This window comes from Gopherus evgoodei, chromosome 1, assembly GCF_007399415.2.
Source record: "Gopherus evgoodei ecotype Sinaloan lineage chromosome 1, rGopEvg1_v1.p, whole genome shotgun sequence".
In the NCBI taxonomy this organism is placed as follows: Eukaryota; Metazoa; Chordata; order Testudines; family Testudinidae; genus Gopherus; species Gopherus evgoodei.
In genome coordinates, this window is record NC_044322.1 from 153,552,963 (window position 1) to 153,577,541 (window position 24,579).

General features: G+C 41.7%; 1 protein-coding gene and 1 long non-coding RNA gene across 2 annotated transcripts in view; both read left to right on the forward strand.

Moving 5' to 3' along the window:
• Positions 1–24,579, forward strand: part of TSPAN7 (tetraspanin 7) — a 186,620-nt gene that overhangs the window by 81,780 nt on the left and 80,261 nt on the right. The gene's annotated exons all lie outside the window — the stretch shown is intronic.
• Positions 86–1,866, forward strand: LOC115657774. The gene is made up of 2 exons (XR_004002054.1): positions 86–229; positions 1,009–1,866. It is a non-coding gene; the product is annotated as an uncharacterized LOC115657774 (long non-coding RNA).

The window sequence follows — 24,579 nt, forward strand, 5'->3', positions numbered from 1 at the left end:
CACTTAGGATGGCTGGAAAGGGAAACGAGGAATTTATTCAGTGGTATACAAATCATATTGCTCTCTTCTGTAAGGAGCCAGCAAGTCCCAGCAGCTTGAATGAGGCAGGGGAGTGGAATGGTGCCTGAAAAAGGATCCTGTTCCAGAGCCACTGTTCTAGCATTCCCTGCTAACCATGGGCACTTCCCCCTTAGTTAAGTCTTTCCCCCCCTCCCATCCTTCCCAGCTGGTGAGAGAGTTTTGTCTTTCCTTCTTCCTTTGACTGTTGGTAGAAGGAGGGAGCTTTTCCTTTGCACACTCTTGCCCCTTTCAACCTTGTGAATTGCATCACCACTGCTACGGGACTGTGCGTGTGTGTTGGGGTGGGAGGAGGTCGTTTCTTTTGTCCAGTTTTTCCACCCTTTCTGCTGACCTTCCCTGAGTTGGAGGGGAGAGAGGTTGGAATCTCTGGTTCTCAGGAAGGGAAGATTGTGTGTGTGGGCAGACTTTGAGAGCTGATGGAAATGCAGATGATGCAGATTTACTCCCCATAATGTTCCAGTTTAGCTTGAGCAGAGGGGATGCATGGAGGGGAGGGGGGCAGGCAGGGTCCCCCCCCCCCCCGATTTGCTGCTTGGCTTGTACTGAGCATGCTCAGTAATACTGCTGAAGCTTGCTGCCCTCACTCCACCCCCGCACTATTGGCAGGCATGGGTCGCCTCTAAACTTGAGTATCGGCGGGCCACCACCAAGTGCCCACCTAACTCACAGAACACTGCTACAGGACCTCACTCGGCAGCACCCTGTTCAGTTTTTAAGAGACAAGGCCAAAACACTGACTTTTGTCAGTCTAGTAAGGATGAGTAGGGTTAGTGCCATGTGCTTGAGGGGAAACCGATGGCATTTGATGACTTACTGGTGTTCTGACTCCACTCATAAGGTCAGAACTTACTGCTATTATGAAATACTTTTTCACTTTAATGATGGGAAAAGTTGGGGTTGAAGTGGGTTTTCCATTTTTTTCTTCAGATTTTTGGAAGTCAGCATCCACAGCAAAAACACTGATGTTGTTGACATGGCACCTGCACTTTGGGTCTCTCTGCCATTCTCTTTGGTGATTGGAAACAGAGGTCAAGAGATCTGCTGGAGCTGTAGACAGGCCCCTCTTCTTTAGCCATTGCTCTGTGTGGAACCGGCTCACGCCCCTCTCCTGCCACCTCATTCCTCCTCTGGCCCAGTTATCACAATGAAGAACTCCAAGAGGACTGGGAAGGATGCTAGACTTAGATGTTGTAAAACTTGTTTGTTTGTTTTGTTTTTAGAATTGATGTGTTTCTAACAGGTGAGGGGAGAGAAGAAAGAGGAAACAGAGATTGGAGAGAACAGATTCAATGGCTCCCAAGTAATCTATTGTCAAAACTTGCAATTTGCTGTCCAAACCCCTTTGGCTGTTTCCTGTTACAGCCCTGAGGTGCTTGTAGAACAAATCAATCTACTCGAAACCTAAGGCAGGAGTGAAGGATGAAAATGTGTATGTTTTCAAAACAGGAGGTAGAGACCAGGCAGGAAATTAAGCCCTTTTAATATGTTAAGACCTAAACTTGATTATCATCCGTAAAAACAACCGGACAAAACATTTAGATTTAGTGGGCTTTTTTTTTTATTTTGGGTAAAACTATTTCTCAGCTTTTAAATGGATTAGCTGGGATGTTGTACTCCTGAGTGTCTGTGGGGCTGTTATGGGTGTCAGATGCCAACAGAACTTTAGAAATGCTGTCGTTTATTTTTGCACTGAGGTAATGGAGGAAAATTCTATCCAGACTACTTTTAATCAAGTATAAATTTTATTTGCTATAGTATGTATATTAAATAGTTATACTTGGTTCAGACTTGCATGTAATTATTGCATTGTATTTAGTTCTTATTAACTTGAATTTAAGCCTAAAACCAAACAGGCAAAAGATATTTAATAACTGAGAAACTTAGAACAGTACACTGAGCCCAATGAAATAAGCATCCATCAGCAAAAGAGATTAAATGCTACTGCCATCAGTTAAGCTTTTGGGGGAAGGGAGATGTCTGATCCTGTTAATGCAAAGTATGAATTGATGTAGTTTTAATTTTCTTCCGATAAGGATTTACTGCTTTACCTGTAAATAGCAGCCAGTGATTTGGCTGTGTTGGATTTTCCATTCTATAGAGAATGTGTTCATGTACTGGAACTTAACTGATTACACTGAGTTAAGGGGAAGATAATGAAAAGCTATGGAGTGAATAATAGAAGGCTTTAAAAATGAGGCAAGGGGACTAGATGATAGAATACTGTACAGTAGCAGTGGTTTAGCCAGATTTAGAGATTAAATGTACATTTCTGGACATCTGGCTGCTCTAATGTCTGTATAGACCTTATATACAGAATTAGATCTATTAAAATCTATGTGCTAACTTACAATAATCGACTCTCTTAGAGTATGCCTACACTGCAACAAAACACCCACCGCTGACTTCGGCTCACAGGCCTTGGGTTGCATGGCTATACAATTGCAGAGTAGACATTTCGGGTGAGGGCTGGAGCCTGAGCTCAGGAGCCTTCCCCTCTTGCAGAGTCCCAGAGCCCAGGCTCCAGCCCAAGCCCAAATAGCTACCCTGCAATTTTATAGCCCCACAGCTAGAAAAGACATGTTAATATTAGCTCTCATAGAAACACGCAACGTGTATTTTTTGGATATTACATCATAGAAAACCATATCTCAAGCCTCTTGTTAGCAGTAATAATCTGGGGGGGGAAAGGGGAATGTTTCATTGGGGGAACAAAGGGAATGTTTCATTGGCCCATGGGTGGTAAATGGAACATTGACAAGACAAAATGAAGTTAGCTGCTGTGATAAAGAATAACCTCTCATGACTGTAATGTCATTCTTATTTTTATTTATGTGTTTGAGTTTCCAGCAAGCACGGATTATAAGTCTCTAAGCACATGTAAAAAATTTAAAAACAACAGTTAGAAAACAATATGATGGCTCAGTGCCAAAAAGGATGCTCCCCAGCCATCTGGTCAAAATCTGCTCAACACCCACCCAGTGTTTTGTGAGCAGGAAGTACAGATTATTCCTGAAGGCCTGGTGTTCAAAATGACACTGATTTTATGTTCTTTGCAGTGTATTTTTAATGGGTATATTTGGTCCAGTAAAAGTCCACTCTGGTGTTTCCCATAATACATCTGTACTAAAAATTCATCTTAAGTTAATTGTCTATATGTTGCAAGAATGGAGCCTTGAAAGATTAAATACTTTGATATATTATCCTAAAATAATTAAATGAAATATGAAGACAGGCCGGTGGATGTGAGGAAAGGGATTGCTAGTATTTTCCAAAGGAAAAAAAAACACATAAAAACTAATATAGGTTTGAGAATATTCAGAAATGTGTAATGTTGATGTGGGACTAGATTTTTAAAGATATTTAGACATCTAGGTACCTTTGAAAATCCCCTTAGATATATAAACACCTTTACATAACCACCATCGTAAGATTATTAAAGTGTCACCTGGTTGCTAGTATTTCGTAAATGCATATTTACAGTACGCATGGCATTCTGGGAGTTCTGAAGTAAGAAGCAGAAGTCTGTTTGAGGTAGGCCTGCTGAACTCAATAGGAGCTCAGGGGAGAATATGACCTTTATGCAGTAACTAAACATCTAGTTATTATTTGTTCAATGCCTCAGTGTTGCATGGCCTACTCAAGGGAAGTGGATTTTCCTTCTAAGGCCCACCACTATTTCTGCCCTTTGTTTCTCTTCCTTCCCCATCCTCCTCCAGCGAGATTAATAGGGAACATAGGAATTCATATTTCTGAGTCGTTTGTCTGTCTGTAAACTCAGAGAGACATCATAACATAGGTTTACACTGATTACATTTGGAAGATTATATTGGCCGCTAGTATATCTGCAGCTAGTAAGTTTCTATAGAAAAAAAAAATTAGATTCTGAAGAATCTGTTCATGTCATACACACTGGATTCAGCCCCTGGGTTTGTATGCTTTAGATTCCTGTGCCAGAAGTTGGAAATTTACCGGATATCTGCGAGGTAGAGTACTAAAATTATAAGCCAGAAGTAGACAGAAAAGAAGTGGGAAGGGGAGACAAGGCATTAGTTGAGGTCCAGTGCAATGTTGGAATAGAAAACCCTGCTTCCTATCATTCCCCAGCTGCTGAGCATGAAGGAAGGTGCTGGGATTTCTACCAAAGTGCTGTCTTCGAATCAGGCTTGGGGGCTCCACCTTTCGTATTTGATTAGTGCTAATAAGTATATAATAAATAGGAAGGTGGTTTATATTTAATCCACATTTGGAGAGTTTTCTTTGCAGACAGAAGGGCTAGAAACTCAATTTTTTTTTAAGTATAAAAGTTTAAGTTTGGCAGAAAATAATGTCTTTGCACAAAGTGCTTTCCACTCATCATGGTGGAAAATAACTTTTGCAGGTCAGTTTTTTCAACCTGTCTTCTGTGTACTGATCTAGCTACAGTTTATTAATGTATACCTGAATGGTACCATAATATGAAAAGAAATTTGTTTGCTAAACTGTAGTGAAAAAAACTTATAAAGGAATACCTTGGTATTGTCTTTTACCATCAAATAGTTATTCTGTATTTTTTAAAAAGTATTCAACTTCACTTATTCTACAGATTTCTTATGCCAGGGGTTCTCAAACTGGGGTCAGGACCCCTCAGGGGATCGTGAGGTTACTATGTGGGGGGTCGCAAGTTGTCAGCTTCCACCCTAACCCCGTTTTGCCTCCAGCATTTAGAATGGTGTTAAATATATAAAAAAGTGTTTTTAATTCATAAAGGGGGGGTCACACTCAGAGACTTGCTGTGTGAAAGGGTCACCAGTACAAAAGTTTGAGAATTGCTGCCTTAAGCAAAGTAAGCATGCAACTTAGATACCAATGTAATAAGTTACAACAATGTTTTGAAAGTATTGTTGCATGGTAGCATGTGAGCCTGCTGAACTCTGCCAGTACAACTATAAATATATTTTAACTAGACCTGGGCAACATTTTTTTATGATAAAAGTATTTTTGGTTGAAAAATGTAGTTGCATGAAAAATGGGTTTTTTTGTTTTTTGTTTTCAAAAATATTTCAAAACAATTCAGAGGAAAACTTTTGAGATATTTTTGTATTTTCAAAAATGTTTAGTTTCAAAATTGTGGGAAAATGCCCTCCTTTCTGATTTTAATTCTTTTCTCCAAAAGTGTGTGTCGGGAGAAAGAGGATGTAATACTTTCAGTTTTTAGTGCTTTCTCTGTTTAGGTGAGTAAAAGTAACACTTTGACTTTTTCTGATGGAAACCCCCACTTTATACACTTCCTTAATTTTTAAAATTTTCTTATAGGAAAACAATTATTTCCTGGTAGCAAAATTTCATTTTCCGACTAGCTCTAATTTTCATCCTGGTTATTCCTCAGAGCCACATGAGGAACCAAGATTAGGAAAGAGGAGTTGGAACAGGACTGGTTAATAACCTTTGACCTTCCTTGCTCCAGTGTGTGTATGAACCATTTTGAGGCTAGGGAAGGCCTAGTGTAGGCCGGCCGCCATGACGCTAAACAGAAGAGGCTGTGATTCCAACTGAGGAGATCCTTAGTTTAGTCTGAGCAGTACCATCTGGTGAGGGCCACAAGTCTACGGTTGCCAACTCTCTGATTGCAGAAAACCAAACACCCTAGCCCCACCCCTTCCCTGAGCCCCGCCCTCCACTCACTGCACCCCCCCCCAGTCACTCACTCTCCCCCACGCTTGCTCACTCATTCATTTGGGGTGCAGGAGGAGGTGAAGACTCAAGCTGGGTGTGTGAGCTCTGGGGTAGGGCCATGGATGAAGGGTTTGGAGTGTGGGCTGGGGCAGGGAGTTGAGCTGCAGGGCAGGGATGAGGGCTCCAGCTGGAGGTGCGGGCTCTGAGGTGGGGCCAGAAATAAGGGGTTCAGGATATGGGTGGCGGCTGGAGGTGCGGGCCCTGAGGTGGGGCTGGGGATGAGGGGGTTGTGCAGGAGAGGGGATGGGGATGGGGATGGGATGTGGCAGGGGTTTGGGGTGCATGAGACAGGCAGCGCTTATCTCTGGCAGCTCCCGGAAGCACCTGGCATTTCTCTGTGGCCCCTAGGTGTGGGGGGGAGCTCCACACGCTGCCCCTATCCACAGGCACCACCCCCACAGCTCCCATTGGCCAAGGTTCTCGGCCAATGGGAGCTGCAGAGTCAGCGCTTGGGGCGGGGGCAGCAAGTGAAGCCTCCCTGGCTCCTCCTCTGCCTAGGGGCCAAGGGACATACTGACTGCTTCTGGGAGCCATGTGGAGCCAGGGAGCCTGACTTAGCCCCACTATGCCGCTAACCAGACTTTTAACAGCCTGGTCAGCAGTGCTGACCGGAGCTACCAGGGTACCTTTTCGACTGGACGTTCCAGTTGAAATCCGGACACCTGGCAATCCTACACAGGTCCCCCAAGAACAAGACTGAAAAGTTTAGAGCTTGCTGTCTTAATGCATATTCAATAGTATTGTTGAATGCAAGGATTCAGAGGACTAGAACTTGGGTTTGCAGGGATCTAGGTGAATAATTTGTCCACACTGCGACCTGGCAGAGCTTTCATCAATGCAATATGAACCATAGTGGGGACTAAGCAACACAGGAAATGATAACATGATTGGCATCAACGCCTGTGGACCTCTGATTGGTGTAGGCATGCTATTTAAGCATGGAGGAAGTTCCAGGAAGCTGTGTGAGCAAACTGGCAGAATTTGGCCTGGTGCTACAACAGACACTGCTCTTGTTCCCTGCTTCAGACTCCATTTCTGATTCCTGGCTTAACTCCTGATTCTTCTAGTTCCAGTTTTAGGCCTGACTTCTGGTTTCTAGCTCTGACTTGGACTCCTGGCCTGACCCCCAACTCGGACTCCTCCTCCAACCATCATGCCCTACTCCTGCTCCTACCAGTAGGCCTGACTCCTGATCCTACCTGCTAGGTCAACCTGCCCATGTCCGGGTTGTGACAGTTGACTCCAGCACCATGCCATGGGAATCCTTCTTCTACAACTTTGATGTCTAAAAGTTGTTATAGATACTCGAAGCTGTGTAATCTGAGCACAATTTACAAGAGTACTAAACTTGGTGGCTAGTAGTTAATAAAGCCTGAATCTATGTGTATCAGATCCTTTGTTGAACTCATGTCTGGGAAGGCACAAGTATACAGGCAAGTCTCATCTTAGGTGGGGTTCCGTTCCGCAGTTAGCGCGTAAAGTGAAAACCGCGTATAGTGAAACACTCATTGAGTTGAATGGCGAGCGGAATCGCCTGCACTGCAGATGCAGTTTTTATATTGTTGTTTTTCTTTTTTTCCCGTTTTTGCCAACCGCGCAAAGCTGAATTCACGCATGTTAAATGCGCCTAAGATGCGACTTGCCTATATTGCGCAGTTTACTGTAATTATTATAAAAGTGCCCAGAGCTAGGGTAGCTGATTTAAAGAAGTCCATATAGAAAAAGTGTTTTATCCTTATCTCTAACAATACTGAAAAGGTTTAATATTGATTTTAAAGTATAAAAATTGATGGTAATTGAAGCTAAACTGAAAAATTGCTTCTATTTTTAAAAAACCTACTTCTGTTTCAACTAATAAACACTTCTTTGTCACCACTGAAAGGTGATATAGCTACAGATGCACACAATTGACCATTCCCTGAAAGTTAATGCTCATCATTTTGAGAATTTATTTTAAAATATTTGGCTTGTAATTTTGATAGACAAATTTTTACTATTGATTTTTTTTTTAATGGGACACCATCAGGTTAAAAATAACACATTTAGGATAGATCCTTGCTAAGGGCCTGATTTTTGCCATTCATGTTCTAAAGCAACAGGGGTTAGTGCATAGCTGGTGACACTCTAGATTAAGACTGAACCAATTTTAAGAATCTAATTCATTTTGTCTGCATTTTGTCAACATGGACAGTGAAAATAGGCTCATCAGTTTCTAATCAGTTACACTTTCCGCTTTGTTCTGCTAATAATGCAAAAACTGTAATGTTTGGGTTGCTGACGCTGGAGGGGAATGTGTTTTATTTAAATTTATTTGAATTAGAAAAAAATTATCTTAGTATCTGTCAGAATTTGTTTCTTAATACCCGTAAAGACCTAAATTTGGGGGCAAAATTGACAGGCCGTATTCTTTAAAACCATCAGCCACATTTTGTTCTGACTTAACACGCTCTGTAGTTCCACTGACTGCAGTGGATTTGCACAGGGCAGAATGTATCAGGGTATAATTTGGCCCTTCATGTGCAGTCCCTACAGCATATGAGAAAGAGCCTTAACATTATTCCTATGAGAGGGACAATATTTCAGTGGAGGGCTAAGCTGGAACATGGCTTCAGACCATTTTAATACCTCTAAAGTGATGAGGGAAAAAAGTAGTAATGCACTGTGGCCAGGAGGTACAGTATCTGATCTTGAATATATATTATTCTTGATTTTATAAGCATGTGCTGTGAAGTCTGTGTTTAAAGCCAGACAATAACATAAACAGGATTATAAAATTCATCCTGGCTCATGCTTTTTGACCCAGTCCTTTAGTGTTTCACCTTACGTTAGACTTTTGTAGTGGAGTCGTATATCAAATGCTTTCATTCTTGCAAACAGCTATCTAAATATTTTTCTCAAAATCTTTGTGCCCTTTTAACCAGGATTACCTAGATTTCTGAAACTGATGTATTTTGAACACTTATTTTCCCATTTAATAGCTGCAGTCTAATTTCATATGTACAGTATTTATTGCTAGAAGGTCAAACTTACCAAATGCCTTAGAAGTAACTCTGAAAAAGAAGATTGAGTTGCAGAGAACAGTTAGGATACAGCTTTGCAAGACAGCAGTTAGAACTAGAGCTGGTCAAAAAGAGGGAGATTTTTTGGTAAGGTTTTGTTATTGTTAAGAAAAAAATGTTTTTGTCAAAATTTGAAATTTTCGAAGCATTTAGAGCTGTGAATGTGTCATGAGTTAAATCCACTGGCCCAATTTCTTCTGGGTCACACCAGTGCATCCCTGTGAAATCAATAAGCTAAATACAGTGATTCTTCAATGAAGTGCAATTTATACTCCTTTAATTTAAAGAAAACTAAGTTGTCTCAATCAATGTGTTTTAAATATAAACCCTTTTGGTGATAGTGAGGAGGACTGGAGGAGGGGCACGAAGTATATTTAGGAAAATATGTTTTAATAAGGAAAAATGTGAGCAATCTTTTTTATGAAATGAGGAAGGTATCCAAATCTCAGAAGCCCGAGGAAGCCATTGTTTTGTAAGCAAATTCTAAAACAATGTAGTGCTGTGAGGTGGCTTTCCAAATGATGCCAGATCATTTTCCAGTAATCTAAACTGCTAATTGAATTGGCTTCCAGCTGTTGGAACACCTTCTCCTTATTTCACGGAGTAATAATAGGTAGTGGAAGAGTTTAACAGTATATAAAAGCCGAGCAGAGAACTCTGGCATTAATTTGTCAGGAAGAGTTGAACTGTGGGGGACTGTACTGGGACTCCAAATTCCTAGGAGCTTCTCAGTGCAAGTAGGGCTAACAGAGGGGGTAGTTTTCCTCCTTGGAAGGCATGAGGGTCTCTCCATCAATGTCCATAGAATGCCCCTGTGTTGTGGGCCAGCATTAGAACTTTTAGCCAGAGGACCCAAATGTCCAGCAGACATGCCCTGAGAAGATTACATCCTAACTACCTGCAAAGAGGAGAATATGGGGATGGAGAGGCGCAGGAGCCCAGCCCAGAGATGAGAGAGAGAAAGATGACAAGGGATTGTCCAAAATACTTCCCTTTGTCTCTCTGAGTGTTTATAAAAAAACATCAAAAAGTTACTCCCATAAAATGATACATTTTAGCCATTGTTCTTCAGTAAAACATTTTTTCTGATATTTTCTTGCCCCTTCCCCCTCTTTTGTTGCTCATTTAAAATACTTTTCCATGTCCCTCCTTCATTCAGCCTTTCTGTCCTTCACATTCCTATTCTTTCAGTATTTGCGTGTGCAAAAGCCCACGTCTCTGCAAAAGCCCATAGTGCACATTCAACTTTGATCTGCATTTACCTGTAGCTAGTAACCCAATGTATTTGCACAATGTGAGCAGTTTAATTGACTATGGGAACTCTTAACTTTCTCATTTCCCAGTTTATGTGCATTTAAATTCTTAATGGGGCGTTACAATTAATGGATGGTATTTTTGGATCCCACTACCTATTATATATGTGTTGTATAATATAAACACATAATGTTGCATAACCAAATAGGTCATTCAGCTTGGCCTTACTTAAGGCATACTGCTGGTTTCTGCACTTGTCCCTTTTACAGAAAAGGAATGACTGCTCTAGCTAGGTCTAGTTCCCATTTTGTCACACAGACTGTGTTAAAAGGTTTTACTGATGACTAATCATTTTGGTTTCCTGGACATCTTTTGAGTTTTCAAAGCCGAACGGTTTTTGTGACCCTTATGATTGGGGCTCACTGAACCAGGGAAACTGTTCTGTGACAAAAGACAGCGCATCTTCTGGGGGAGAAATTAACAAAACTGCTACATTAAACTCAACCTACTTTTTCTGGCTGCCTCAAAATTGATGCTTGTGCCTCCTCTGAGGCAGTTTTGAGCCCAAGCTTCCGAGTGTAGCAGTCCAAACTCTCAGTTAATATGTCCATAGCATTTTACAGTGTTGATTTTTCTGTGTGTGTTTATGTTGCTTAGACGCCAGTTTTCACAGATGACGTTTTTTTAATGGCTCCATCTGTCCAAAATGGTGGAGCTGTGGGACAAGTTTTCTTACCCTGGCATTTGGTTGTTCATCTGGATCTAGCTCCCATCCATAGTTTTTCTTTTTATTAGTGGGAAGAGATGGGCATCGAACAGTCTCTTTACTCTAGTTTAAATTTGTCATGGGTGCAATGAGAAGAATTGAGTGCAGAACTTTAGCACTAATGTGATTGAATAGGACATGCATGTGGGAGAGGAGGTGGGAAGATGTAGAGAGGGTGATATGGCTGAGAGTAGAAGAAAATCACACTTCCAAAAATTATAGTGAAATTAATCCTTGTGAAAGGTACTGGGTTGACAGCTGTGAAGACTAAAGTCTTCTCCTTTGGCACAGAACAGATATAGCACAAGCACTAGCAATCTGAAAGTGTAGCCTAGAGGAATGAGCACTGAGCTGGCAATCAGGAGAGCCTGAGTTCTGATCTCAGGTCTGTTGCTGGCTCACTCTGTGGCCTCAGGTGAGTTGTTTCACCTTTCTGTATCAGTTTACCTGTTTATTAAATGGGGATACCTCCCAGAAGTGATGCGGTGATTAATTTGTTAATGTCTGTGGAGTGCTGTAAACATGAAATGGTATACAAATATACAATCATTCCACTGCGATAAATGCCCCATCATTAAGGTTGTGTTACAGGGTTCAATTTTAGCAGGTGCTTTAAACCTTCATTTTGTAGTAATCTCATTGAAATGGAAAGAAACAAAATATATGAGATTCCAGGAATGTCACTCAGTGTGTCACTCTGAAGGGCTTAGAATATATGAGTCAGAGTGAAGCGATGGAAACAACTACAAAAATGGTTGAGGTCTCTCTTTGTTCAGAATATCACTAGGTTCAGTCACCACTTGGATTCACAGTCTGTTACAGTCCAATTTTTCAGTTCTCAGCCATTTTGATTTTACAGATTCCCCCTTGTGACACTAAGGCATGTATCTATGCTATGCCAAGAGTCCTGGATCATTGGGCTATCAAAGGTAATTAACCAATCACAACGCTTACTCTGCAGCTAATTTGCATCCAACAATTTCATTGGTTGTATGAGGAAGCCTGCACAGATGGTGAATTATTTGGCCCAACTGCCACAATTCTTCAGACCACCCATGTGACAACCCAACCAGCACCCAAAGTAACCCCAAATACATACAGCCCCTGACTGCTGCACATAACACTCATCTGCCACATGGACAAATTGACAAAAATCTATCCGCACAACACACACGCTTGCCCACCCTCACTCAGACTTTGCATAAAATCATAAACTTAAGTGGCAAAGCTGCAGGTCATCACTACTGGAAAATAAATCCTGAGCACTATTTGAATTTTTATGGTGGTTTGATGAAAAATGGGTTGATACAGAGAGAAAAACAAGAGTTTAAAAATCACCCCTTTCGGTAGTTTTTCACTGGATTGTCTGACTCTTCTTTGTAACCCTTTTGCAAGAAATCAAAAACATTTTGGGACCTGTTCTTTGGCTTCATTATTGCTCCTGATGTGCTGATTCCTAGCGTATCAATTATACACCAGGAGTGTTCATCTAGACAGTGTTTTATAACTTTTCAGCCATAATGGTAAGTTTGTGTACCAAGATGAAGCCACTGAATTTTAAGTTGAGAGTTGATGAGCTGTGGTGAGAATGTCTTCACCTACTCCTTAGGGGAAGAGGGGGAAGCATAAGTGCCGACTTCCTCTTTTCCCAGGGGGGTGCTCAAGCTCCACTCCACCCCAGTTGTGTAATACAATCCCTCCTTCAGTGGTTCGTATAGCAGGGAGTTAGTAATTGTTCCTGTAGCTCCAATAGTAAAGACCTCAACTAGGAAGCTGAAGATCAAGGGGTTCTCAAACCCTGCTCCTGATATGTGTGGTGAGTGATGTGTAACATGCAATTCATAAATTAGAAATACTTCTTCAAACAGATTTTGTACTTTACTTTCAGTCATGTCACATTGTGCTTGTGTAACCCACTGACCAGTGAGTTATGCTTCCCCCTGTGTACCTGATTCACAGAGGATCTATCTGTGTTTGTGACAGCTGTAAGGTTGTGAGCCTGGCTCTTCAGCACAAGCTGTCAAAACTCATGCTTTTAGCTCTTTAAGTCATTGGTTCAATCTCTCGTGTTGGCCAAGGTGATAGCAGTCATGCTTGCAGGTGTCCAGTGTGGTATGTTTGTAGCTTGAGACATATGCTTCATATTGGCAGTGAAGGGAGAGGGAAATAGGCACAAATGCTGGCTGTGACACCCTGTACCCCATGTTCACCACTTTTATATGGTTATGATATATTTTGTACAAAGTATGCCATGTTGAGGTATCACTTGAAAACATATAATCTACTGAACCTCATTGCCGTGTTAAAATGTATGTATCAACGATGTATGTGGAGCTATGAGATTTTTTTACTTGTTACTGAGATATACTGTAGTACTAGGTAATCCTCTCAGACCATTTTCTCAAAGACAGAGGCACACTGACATGCCAGCTAGGTGCTAAAAGATCATTTCCTGTTTAATTGGAGATTCACCAGCAGGGGAGCTGTAAACAAGAAATTGACAATTCACCTGAAGAACAGTTGGAAACTCATGCACACTGTGGAACTGCCTGACCTCATGACTCAACAAGGACTTTTCCAGTGAAAAGGGTCAGGACAAAAGAAGCGGGGGGAAAGGCCCCATATCACCCTTTTCTCCCTCGTCTCAACTCACGGCAGCAAGATCACTTGAAGTTGAAAAGGAAGCTTTTGGAACTGGGGGGAGTGGTCCTGGCCTGGAGGATTTTTGAGCCTGTACAGACTGTTGAAAGCTTTTGGTTGTGATAATCTGTTTTGCTTTTAAAACTATTAGCCTTGGTAAAGCTTAGGAAATAGCTTGCGTGTTTATCTTTTATTTCTTTTGTAACCAATTCTGATTTTTATAACTTATCACTTATAATCACTTGAAAATCTATCTTCCTCTAATTAATACACTTGTTTTACTGTTTTGGGTTGAAGTGTTTGGAGACTTCTACTCAGATTAATAAAGGCTGGTGCATAATCATTTCCTCTGATGAAATGACAGACTATTAATGAGCTTGCATTGACAGTACAACACTCACCTTTCTCAGGGTGCAAGGCTGGGGCTAAGAATTTGCAGGTGTCATCCTATATGTAGTTCATAAGGGGCTGGGCGAGTATTCATTTAACTTTGCTTGGAAGGACTTAAGGTACTAATGGTGTGTGTGAGCAGAGGCTGGAGATGCTGCTTGTCACTAGCAAAGCCGTGTAACAGGCACCCTGGGCTAGAAAGTTAAAGGTACACAGCGGTTCAACAGTCCAGATTATACGCTGTGGGATGTCATACTGGTGTAATGCAGGGGTTCTCAAACTGGGGGTTGGGACCCCTTAGGGGGTTGCGAAGTTATTATCTGGGGGGTCGTGAGCTGTCAGCCTCCACCCCAAACCCCACTTTGCCTCCAGCATATAGAATGGTCTTAAATATATAAAGAAGTGTTTTTAATTTATTAGGGGAGGATCGCACTCAGAGGCTTGCTATGTGAAAGGGGTCACCAGTACAAAAGTTTGAGAACCACTGGTAATGTGTTATGTGCACTCTCCTGCTGCAGCTTCTCCTGGTTGTATCCAGTATCTAGAAGTCTATGAGAGTAAAGAGCAGTTTCAAGAAGGGAGTGATGACAAATTCCTTCACAGAAGCGCCCTCCAGTTGACAGGTTGTGTCATCTTTGCTACATGCAGAGGGTTGATCTCCTTTAGTAACTTTTAAATGGAGATAAAATGTTATTGGCCCAAGAATTTACTGAGGCATGCCAGGCCTCTCTTGCCCTTTAGGAGCAGCTTTAGCAATGCAGTTTCTCCCCTTAGTCCCCAGGAAGGTGCATCTACTCTTCTCCCTGACTGACCTTACCAGCATTAACACAGAATAACATCCCAAATGCATGGAAAATGAGAGTCAGATTTGTGGATCTATTGATATAGTTGATGTAAAAGCATGAGGTCACTGCTGAGGTTTTGTATTAGCATTTGATGCATTGGGGTATGTATTACTTCTGAGTATCTACTAGAGATGGTAGTGAAAGTCTTACAGAGAATGGCACTGTGTTATTGACTGTGTTGGAGGCAGCATGAAGGTGGAAAGAAATGCACAAGGCTGTTTCCTTAATTCCCACCCCGCCCCAAGCCTAAAAGGTTTTAAGTGAATGGGATGTGTTGTGCTGCAGCTTTAACTGCTACTAAACATAGATTTTGTTTGCAAATAATATTCTGTATAATCCCCAGGCTTCCATGCCGTTGTGCCGCAGTCTTGAATGGTTCATTCTCTGTGCCTGCCATGCAGTCTCTGGTGTGTTTTCCAAGACTAACAATGAGTGTCAGCTAGTGCCAGCTGTGATGGTAGCTTTGGGAGCCAGGCATAAGTCCAACCTGAACTAGACTTAGCGCTCTTGCTCTTTGTGCAAACCATCACTGGCATGTGATAAAAGCTGAGGAGGTAACATAGCACATTATTAGTGTGGTGTGAAAGTGACAATCCCCAGGAATGAACGTTGCTGGTGCGCAGCTTTTAATACATTCATTTCATACATTCATACATTTCCTTACATTGACCAGGAAAGATTATGCCCAAAATTAGTCTCTCTTAAGATCATAGGTGCAGCTTTCAGCAAGAATAACAGGCAACAATACTAGAAACTTGAATTTCACAACATATATCAAACTGAGTAAAACTTTATTTGTATAATGCTTCCATTATTACATTGCCTTCAAGTGAATGCGAAGGGTAGTAAGGTAAATATTTGAATGCCCAGTAAATAGACTATAATATTAGATTATCCACTGAGAATTCTTCCCTTCAAAATTGAATCTTGTTTTTTGAGGGAGAGGTGATTCTTTTCTCTAATCTTTAAACAGAAGACATGGTTTAAAACATTAGTATTCATTGCTGTTCTAAAATACATTCTGTGTTTTTTTTTAATGCCTACTTTTTATACTTATCTTTTACTCTTCATTAATTGCACCATTTCTGTGGAAGCTTGAAAACACAATTGCTTCCTTGGCATATTTCTCTTCTGCTGTAGTGCCAATATGGGCTTTTTATTATTCCTGTTTCCAGTGAAGCTGAAAGTATGGTAACATAGTGCTCAGTTTTCTTGCTTTGTGTACTAGCACTGGGTGCTGGGATTTTGCCTTAGTCATGTTAGTTATAGAGCTGCCATATAGGACACCCCTAATCAGATTTACCAAACGTTGCAAGGTACAGCCTGTTCCCTGCTCTCCTTTTTTCTAGTTGAGGAGAGCTGCATCAGATATTTGGGTCTTGATCCTGCAAAGACTCCATGCATGTACAGTACTTATCTTTAAGCACATGGGTAGTTTCCTTCAGTTGAGTGGCATCTACTTGGGTATTTAGCTTTGAGTGTGTATGTAAGTCTTTGCAGGATTGGGGCTTTGAATGCATCAGCCTCATACTGCTCTGTTTTTAACAGTTTTCACAGCTGCAGGATAAGGATGGTAAACGCAGCCAAGCACCAACGTAGTGACTACCCAGTTCTGGATTTCCAGTTGCAGAAGAGCAGGTGGTTAGGTATGAAGTAGGCCAGGATGGCCCTTTAGTACCTATTTGAAAAGTCATTTATTGGGTGATACACATGCACACCAGGGCACTGTCATTTCTAATGATGATCTGGTAGAGGACTGTGAAAAATGTTTTAGATCCTATTGAGTTGACTACTACTGTGATTGTACTTGTCTTCAACTTGGTTGTGTAGAACAGGTGTAAATGAAGGCTGAATTTGTCCCAGTGCATTTAGGTGGGTCCTGTAAAAGCTGTAGCTGATTTTTTGGGTGTATCTTTTTTTTTAAATTCATTTTAGCACTGTTGCTGCAAAAGTAAGGATACTCAGCATTGAGAGGGAATTCTCCAGCAGATGAATTCCAAAATATGTCCATCTTAATTGGTATAAACTGCATAACTTGACAGCTTGCTTTTAGTTGTGTTAATTCCCTTTGAGTTTCAGCAGTACATAGACTACATATTCTCCATACATTCTATTGTACACATACAGATGTGAGAACAATTACTAAAGTCTTCAGGTTATTTTGTAGGAGATGTGATATTATAAACATTATCTTCCTTGTATGAGCACAGGGCTTTTTTTCCTCCTGGTTCATCCTTTTTAAGTATTTTTTTTTTTTTTTTACATGCAGACCCGTGCTATATTTGCTAAAGAAGTGCAGACCTTTTGGGAAAATGTGATCTATTTTAGAGATATATTATATTGGTTTGTATTAAAGAATTGTAAGAAGAAAAAATATTAGCAAATTTAAACTTGAAGAAAAATCTAAATTGGAACAAGAAGTGTGGTGTCCCCTAGCAGAACTATAGTTCATTCTTAGTTTTAGTTTAAAAAAAGAAGGAAATCCATTTGATGGTTTGTCTGCTTTTTTTCATAGAACCATAGGGTTAGAAAGGAGCGCAAGGATCATCTAGTCTAACCCTCTGCCAAGATACAGGATTTGTTGTGCCTAAACCATCAAGGACCATGGGCGGTGGGTGAACCCTTGGTTTGGGGAGGGTAGTCCCTGAACCCTGCCCCTTCCACCCAAGGCCCTGCCCCTTCCATGCCCACTGGAGCTCAGCCCCCACTGTGCCCGCTGGCCCCTGCCCAGTGCCCTCAGCCCACCCCTCCACTATGGCCACTGGCCCAGGCTAGCGTCCCCAGCCTCCCGGAGCGCCGGAGAGCTGGGCAGTGTAGCCCCAGCCTCCCCGGGCAGCGCCGGCTGGCATGCCTCAGCCTCCTCAGGCAGTGCCACTAGGCCCAACCCCAATGCTGGGCAGGCAGTGCAGTCGGAGCAGCCCCAGCACTGAACAGGTGGCACAGCCCGGCCTCAGTGCCAGGAGGAGGGGTGGCATGGTGTGGCACGGCCCCAGGAATGCATTGCGGCCCCCAGCCTGCCTGCTCCAGGGAACAGCAAGCAGGATGGGGCCTGGGGATGGAGCATGGGCACGGGGAGGGGCGTCAGACTGTTCAGGAAGGCAACGTCTTTCCGTGCCTAGGATACCCGCCGCCCATGTCCAGGACAAATGGTGATGTAGCCTCCTGTTGAAAACCACCAGTAAAGGAGATTCCACAACCTTCCTAGACAGTCTGTTCCGGTGTCCTACTGTTCTTACAGTTAGGAAAATTTTCCTGTGATTCAACCTAAATCTGCTATGTGTAGTTTGAACCCACTGCCTCTTGTCCTGCCCTCTGTGGCAAGAGAGAACAACTTTTTCCATCTTTTTTATGGCAGCCTTTCAAGTATCTGAAGACCACTATCACATCCCCCCATTAAATCTCTTCTTTTCCAAACTAAACATACCCTGTTCCTTCAGCCTTTGCTCATATGGCTTGTGTTCCATCCCTTTGATCATCTTTGTTGCTTGCCTCTGGATCCTTTCCATGATCTCTACAGCCTTTCTATACATTGATGACCAAAATTGGACACAGCTCTTCAGCTGAAGCCTAACCAGTGCAGAGTAGAGCCGTACAATCACCTCCCAGGACTTGCATGCTATGCCTCTGTTAATACAATCCAAAATTGCATTTGCTTTTTTTGTAACAGCAAAATAAACAGCATTGTTTATTTTGATTGAAAATGTATTTGGTTAACTAGTATGACAGTTTTATTTTAAGAACCAGTTGATTCTAATAAGCTAATAAAAAAAATTGAAATGAGTCATAGTCTAATATCATGACATGCCAGGCCTAGTACAAATGCAATGATTCTCAAACCTTTAGTGCAAAAAGTGAATTACTCTTTTGGGTTGATAACTCTTTCTGAGTCATCCTTTTCATTCCGACACTTGCCTGCAGCAATTTACAGTGTTTGGTTCCATGGAAGAGGACAATACTAAGGTTGTTTGAAGATGATCCTCATACCCAAAATCCATTTTTAATATGTTTGCTGTTAAAGAACTTATAGCACATATACCTTGAATGAAAGTAGGACAAGTCCACGAGGACTGCACATGGGAGTTTGTAGAGGGCAGATCCTGAACTGGGCTACAACTAGTAAGAAGTATTATTTCTTGAAAGATGATAAATCCTTCTGTGCTGTGACAGAAGCAGCTTCCTGGACCTCTTGATGGTTCTTCAGGGAATGTTAGTAGTCTACAGGTGATAGTGAAACTGCTGCATCCATAGACTGGTGGAGTGCTTTGCAGGTGATTGAAAGCAGCTTGGTTGAGATTTTCAAAACTGACTAGGTGATTTAATTAATTTCAAGGGGAGCTGTGTGGCTAAATCCAGGAGCAGAATTGCAAAATCTCAAATCTTACTTTTTAGTCTTATGCCTTACAACACACCTAAGTATGCATCAGCAGACTACTGATGCACACCGTATCTGAGATATTGCGGTATTCCCTTTGCTTAGACTAGGGAATACCTTGTGGAATATTGGAGACTATTATGTGGCAAGTGTTTTGAAATGTAGATGTTTTAATGCAGCCATATTGTGTGTGTATAGAGTGAAACTTTCAAAAGAACCAAGTGATTCGGCATCTAAGTCCCATTAAAGGCAAATGGGCTTTAGGCACAAAAGTCGCTTGTGAACTTTAGAAATTTTTACTCATAATTTGTACAGCCAAAAACAGTAGGCTGTGTAACAGTTAAAGCTGCTCAAGATAAGCAGCCAAGATCACAAACATAAAAATCCAGGAATTAACAGTTAAATCCTGTTGAATATACAACTGACAGCCAACAATAAATGGAATACACAATGTTTATTCAAACCTTTTAATAAGTGCCATGATCGGATAGAAATGCAACACACAAACAACCTTAACTTTGCCCTTGTAATGCATACCATGTTCCCTGTCTTGTATTTGAATGCTTTGAGAATGATCCTTCCTACCTTTTTCCCAACACAATTAAGGGTTTCCATAATAATCTCCTTTACTTGATAATGTAATGTTTTTATTCATGGACTTTTCCTAAGGGCTTTTCAAATGACTTAAAGTAATGGCTGTTGTCATAATTATTTCTGATAAATTAGTGTAATTTTACAGAGTCTGTATTACTTCTATCTCCTATCTTTCCTTTGTCCTAAGAAATTTCTGTTCTATTAGAAAAATCTTTAAATACCGCAAAGACTATGTAGTTGGACAGCTTTTTCTACACCCGCACATATACTTACTTGATTGAACTATGTCTAAAATTAAAGTAGAATATTTTGCATAGCTGTTAATTTGAAAGTGGGAGCTTTAGAGTTGGTGTGGATTCTTAGAGGTCTAACCTGGGAACTTGTGTAAGTAGCATCCCAGATGAATTTATGTTGTAATGAGCTACACAGACACCAACTTTCATTTTTCTGGGTGGATGCTCTGCCCCTTCCCCTGAGGTCCCACCCTCGCTCCACCTCTTCCCACTCCTGCTCCGCCCCTCCCCCAGCACCTGCCACCAAACAGCTGGTGGGTGCTGAGCACCCACTGTTTTTTTTCAGGGGAGCTCCAGCCCTGGAGCACCCACGGAGTCAGCGCCTGTGATAAGCCATAAGGTGTGCACTGGTCTCTTTGATAACACTCACCATTTGTTGATGGAGAATGTCAGATGTTGAGAGGGCTTGTCCTTTTGGAGAGGGTTTTTAAAATAAAATGGGATGCTATTGGGCCATTATCCCAGTAGCACTGTGATCCCATACCAAACTCTGCAGGGCTAGGAGCATGTTGAGAGAGAAGTTTTCTTCCTAATATGATCCCTTGTCCATACCTGCCCCGCCATTACCTACCCTTTCTACCCCTCTAACTTGGAGTCCAGCCACCTTTTCACCCTGAGATTAACTGCCTGCTAATTGCTTCATATGCAAATACAGCTGTTTGTTTGCCAATGCGGATAGTTGACAATGTTTTTCTCTTAGACTGGCAAGAAGAGGAAGGAGCGTTCTCAGGCAGACTGTCAGCCATTCTGTATAGAAGCACTGAAAGTGTAAAATACACAACTGTGTAGGGTCCATTCTCTCACTGACATGTTTGCAAATCCTATTAACATTTCTGGGACTTTAATACATAGATATCTGTTCAGCTAAACTACTGAAACCGAACTTTCCTGCCTGCAGGTCCTCCTAGGCCCTGTCTACATTAGCACTTATTGTGGTGTAATTTGTGTCACTCGGGGTTATGAAAAAGCTGAATGACTTAAGTTACACCAACCTAAGCGCTGATGGAGAGCGTCTCCCACCAACATAGCTACTGCAGCTCGCGGGGGCTGGCGTAGTTAAACCGACAGGAGAGCTGTCTCCCATTGGCTTGGAAGCGGCTACATCAGAGAGCTTATAGAAGCCTAGCTGCAGCTCTGCCGCTGTAAGCTTTCTAATGTTGTCGTAGCCTTAGTCTCTCTGCTCTCCTCACCTTTTCTCTAGTCCTAACCCTGCCTCTCCAGCACCAGTTCCTTATTTCTTTGAGTTAACCCCCAATTCCTACAGTACTTACTTTGTAGGTGTGTACGTCTATTTGAGTTGTGTTTAGTTGCAGTTCTTAAAGAACAATTAAAAATAAATATAAAATGTATATGTATAATAGGAGTAATCATATTCTTAAAATGTTAAATAGATAAATGGCTACATACAGGGCATGCTCTGGCTCCTTCCTGGAGCAAACAGGTGGAAGAGGCCATAAAACCAGAGAATCTGAGTTTGGGCTGCTTTCTTCCCCCCCTCCCTTTAATTCCTGGAGGTGTCTGCCTTTCTGAGATTGTGGGCAGGTGTTAGCTCTGTCGGTCTACAAGTGCAATTGGGTGTTAAAAAGAGCAGCGTCTGGCTGACCTCTGTAATCTCAAGGGTGGTAGCGACTGTCTGGGGAAAGAGCAACGTGACAGGCAGCTATTTCTGCAGAACTACAGTGACAGAATCTTTGTGGGACAGAGATGGTTTCTTGTGAGGCGGGAACAAATAAATTAGTCAGTCCAAAGCACCTCCTCAGCATTTGATTTGTGAATTCAGTTTTCTTCCTCAAACGCTTTGCTGCCAGCGTTTGGAAGCTGTAGTTGTGGAGGTGATGTATGTGTTTGTGGGGGCAGGGAGAGCATTGTTCAACTGAAACGATTCATCAGAAGAAATCAAATGCACTGGACTTAAAGCGTAGAGTCCAATCCATAATGCAAAGTGATGTAGCTCACTACAGCACGGTGTGCAAAATAAATAGGGAGGAAAAAAAGATCAGGAGTTTAGACAGGAAAGAAATGTGACCTTTCCAAAAGAAAAGCCCAGTATAATAGAACCTAGTGTGCACAACCAAGCCTCAAGGGGGGACACAGGCATTTCAAATAAAATGGAGTTAATAAAATTGGGACTCAATTGTAATAAAATACATTTTTTAAATTAAGACATTCTCAAATTAGCATGTGGCCTCACTCCATTTCCCAGTGGCAATCACAGAAATGCCCACTGCCATTGCACAGCTTTGTTGTCAGTCTCAGCAGAAAAGGACAAATATGGAATGAATGGAGCCTCTGAACTATCTTTTCTTTCCTAAAGATGATTCCATCCAATCAGGATGGAGCTAGTTCCCAAGGCCTTAACTTCTTTGCACTACTACTGCTGCCCAGGCGGCTGCACCTGTTCTGTGGATTAGTGGAAGACTTCATAGTCTCCTGGGCTGGCACTCTGTCACCTTTCATAAGCCGTGAATTCACACACCAAAAATAAAGCACGCTACTGCTGGACAGGAACTCATGGAATTGCATCCTCTTGGAAGGACCCTATCTGGGGTCCTGGTGTAAAGTGATAGATTATATTGTAGAAATGCTGTGACTGTTTTATTAAAGTCATAAAACAGAGCTACATTTTCATTTTATAGCACCTCTCTGATAATGGCCTTAGCCACTTCAACAAAACACCAACATGTACAAAGCAATAAAACACATGGATTAAAAGACTGAAAATTCTTAAAAGATTAAAACCTAAATTAAAATCTTTGCATTGTGGCTGATGGCTTTTTGCAATAAATGTGATATAAAAAGTGGTTCATTCTGTGGTTGCTCTATGGCCAGACACCACCATAGGAAAATGAGGTTTGTTTAGCAAACGTTGGCTAATGTGCATACTAAGACATTTTAAAAACTCCTTTAACGCCTAACGGAGACAAAACAGTGGCATTTAAAAATGTGTTACTGGGTCATTGTTAACCCTAGGTGAGACCATGCATTTTTAAACATCACTTTGTCTGCAGTAGATGGTAAGAGGTGTTTTAAAATGTGTTAAGGTGTTTTGAAAAACAACCTCTAGCCATGGGCATAATGGTGGAGAGAATAAAACCAGACAGGAAGAATACAATGAAATCCTTAAGAGGAAAAGAGAAAACATATATGAAAATGCATCTGCTGTAACTATTTAGTAATTTAGATTGCACCCATCACCATGGAGTTTAAGCACCTTACAGAATTACATAAATTTGCTGGAGTAGTCAAGTACCTTTTCTGCTGCACAAGGTTTGAGCTAGTATTTGTACTCACTATCGTTCCTTGATTTTGCTTTCTTAAAAGAGACACATATTGTGGGAGAGGGAGGCGAGTGTGAGGCTGCCATGTTGATACAAATCTTGAAGTGAAAAGGGTCCATGAAACTTCCCTAAAAAAATGATAAAGGATTGTTGAAATCTACGTTTTTATTCTGTATTACTATTAATGGCACACACAGTGCCATCATGCTGTAATTTGATTCTGGTGACACTGAAGTTGGAAGGCAATTTGGGTGAAAGTGAATATGAAATGATGGGTTTCATGATTCTAAGGAAAGGAGGGTGTGAGTGCAGCAGAATAAGGACAAAGGACTTCAAAAAAGCAGATTTTTAACAAACTCAGAGAACTGGTGGGTAAGGTCTCATGGGAAGAAAACCTAAGGAACAAAGGAGTACAGGAGAGCTGGCAGTTTCTCAAGAAGACAATATTAAATGCACAACTGCAACTGTTTCGATGTGAAGGAAAGATAGAAAGAATGTAGGGCTGCCAACATTGTATTTACAAAATAAGGGACTGTTTTCTTACCCCTGCCCACCCCTCCTCCTGATGATATGATCATTATTATTGTGACACGTTGCCTCCTTTGAGATGCTGACCGATGTGCTGGGATACCACTGAGCCTGCCTGTTCAGCTACCCTGGGCACCCTTTTTACCTGTCTTCCTGAGCCAGGCTATCAAGCCTCCTCCAGCACACACACAGGCAGGGCCACAGCCAACTGCAGAACCACACAGACACTGAGATCAGCTCTGGGAAGACTTCGCTTAAGGGGCTTGTCCCAGCACTCAGATGTCCACCTCGCTTGGAGTGCAGATCAAAAGGTATATTATGAAATCAACCTTTTCCCTCACTGTGGAGGAAGGAATGCACAGCCTCTTATTCCCCCCTCCCCCAATTATGAAATGTACAAACAGTGTTATGTTGTAAACAAGAAATAAGTTTATTAACTACAAAAGGTGAATTTTAAGTGGTTAAAGGGATAGCAAACAGAACAAAGCAGATTACTAAGCAAATAAAACAAAACACTCAAACTAACCTTGATTTACTAGAGACGTTGGTTACAAAATGTGATTTCTCATCCTAAATACTGTTGCAGGCAGATTATAGAAAGTCCTGAAAGGCAGCTGCACTGGTCTGCAGCTTGAGACCTCAGGCATTATTACTCACAAGCTAGATGCCCTTCCAGTTTGGGCTCAACCCATCTGCCCCCAGTTCAGTTCTTGCTTCCAGGTGTGTTTCAGTGTCTCTTTTTGGGTGGGGAGGCAGAGGAGAACCAT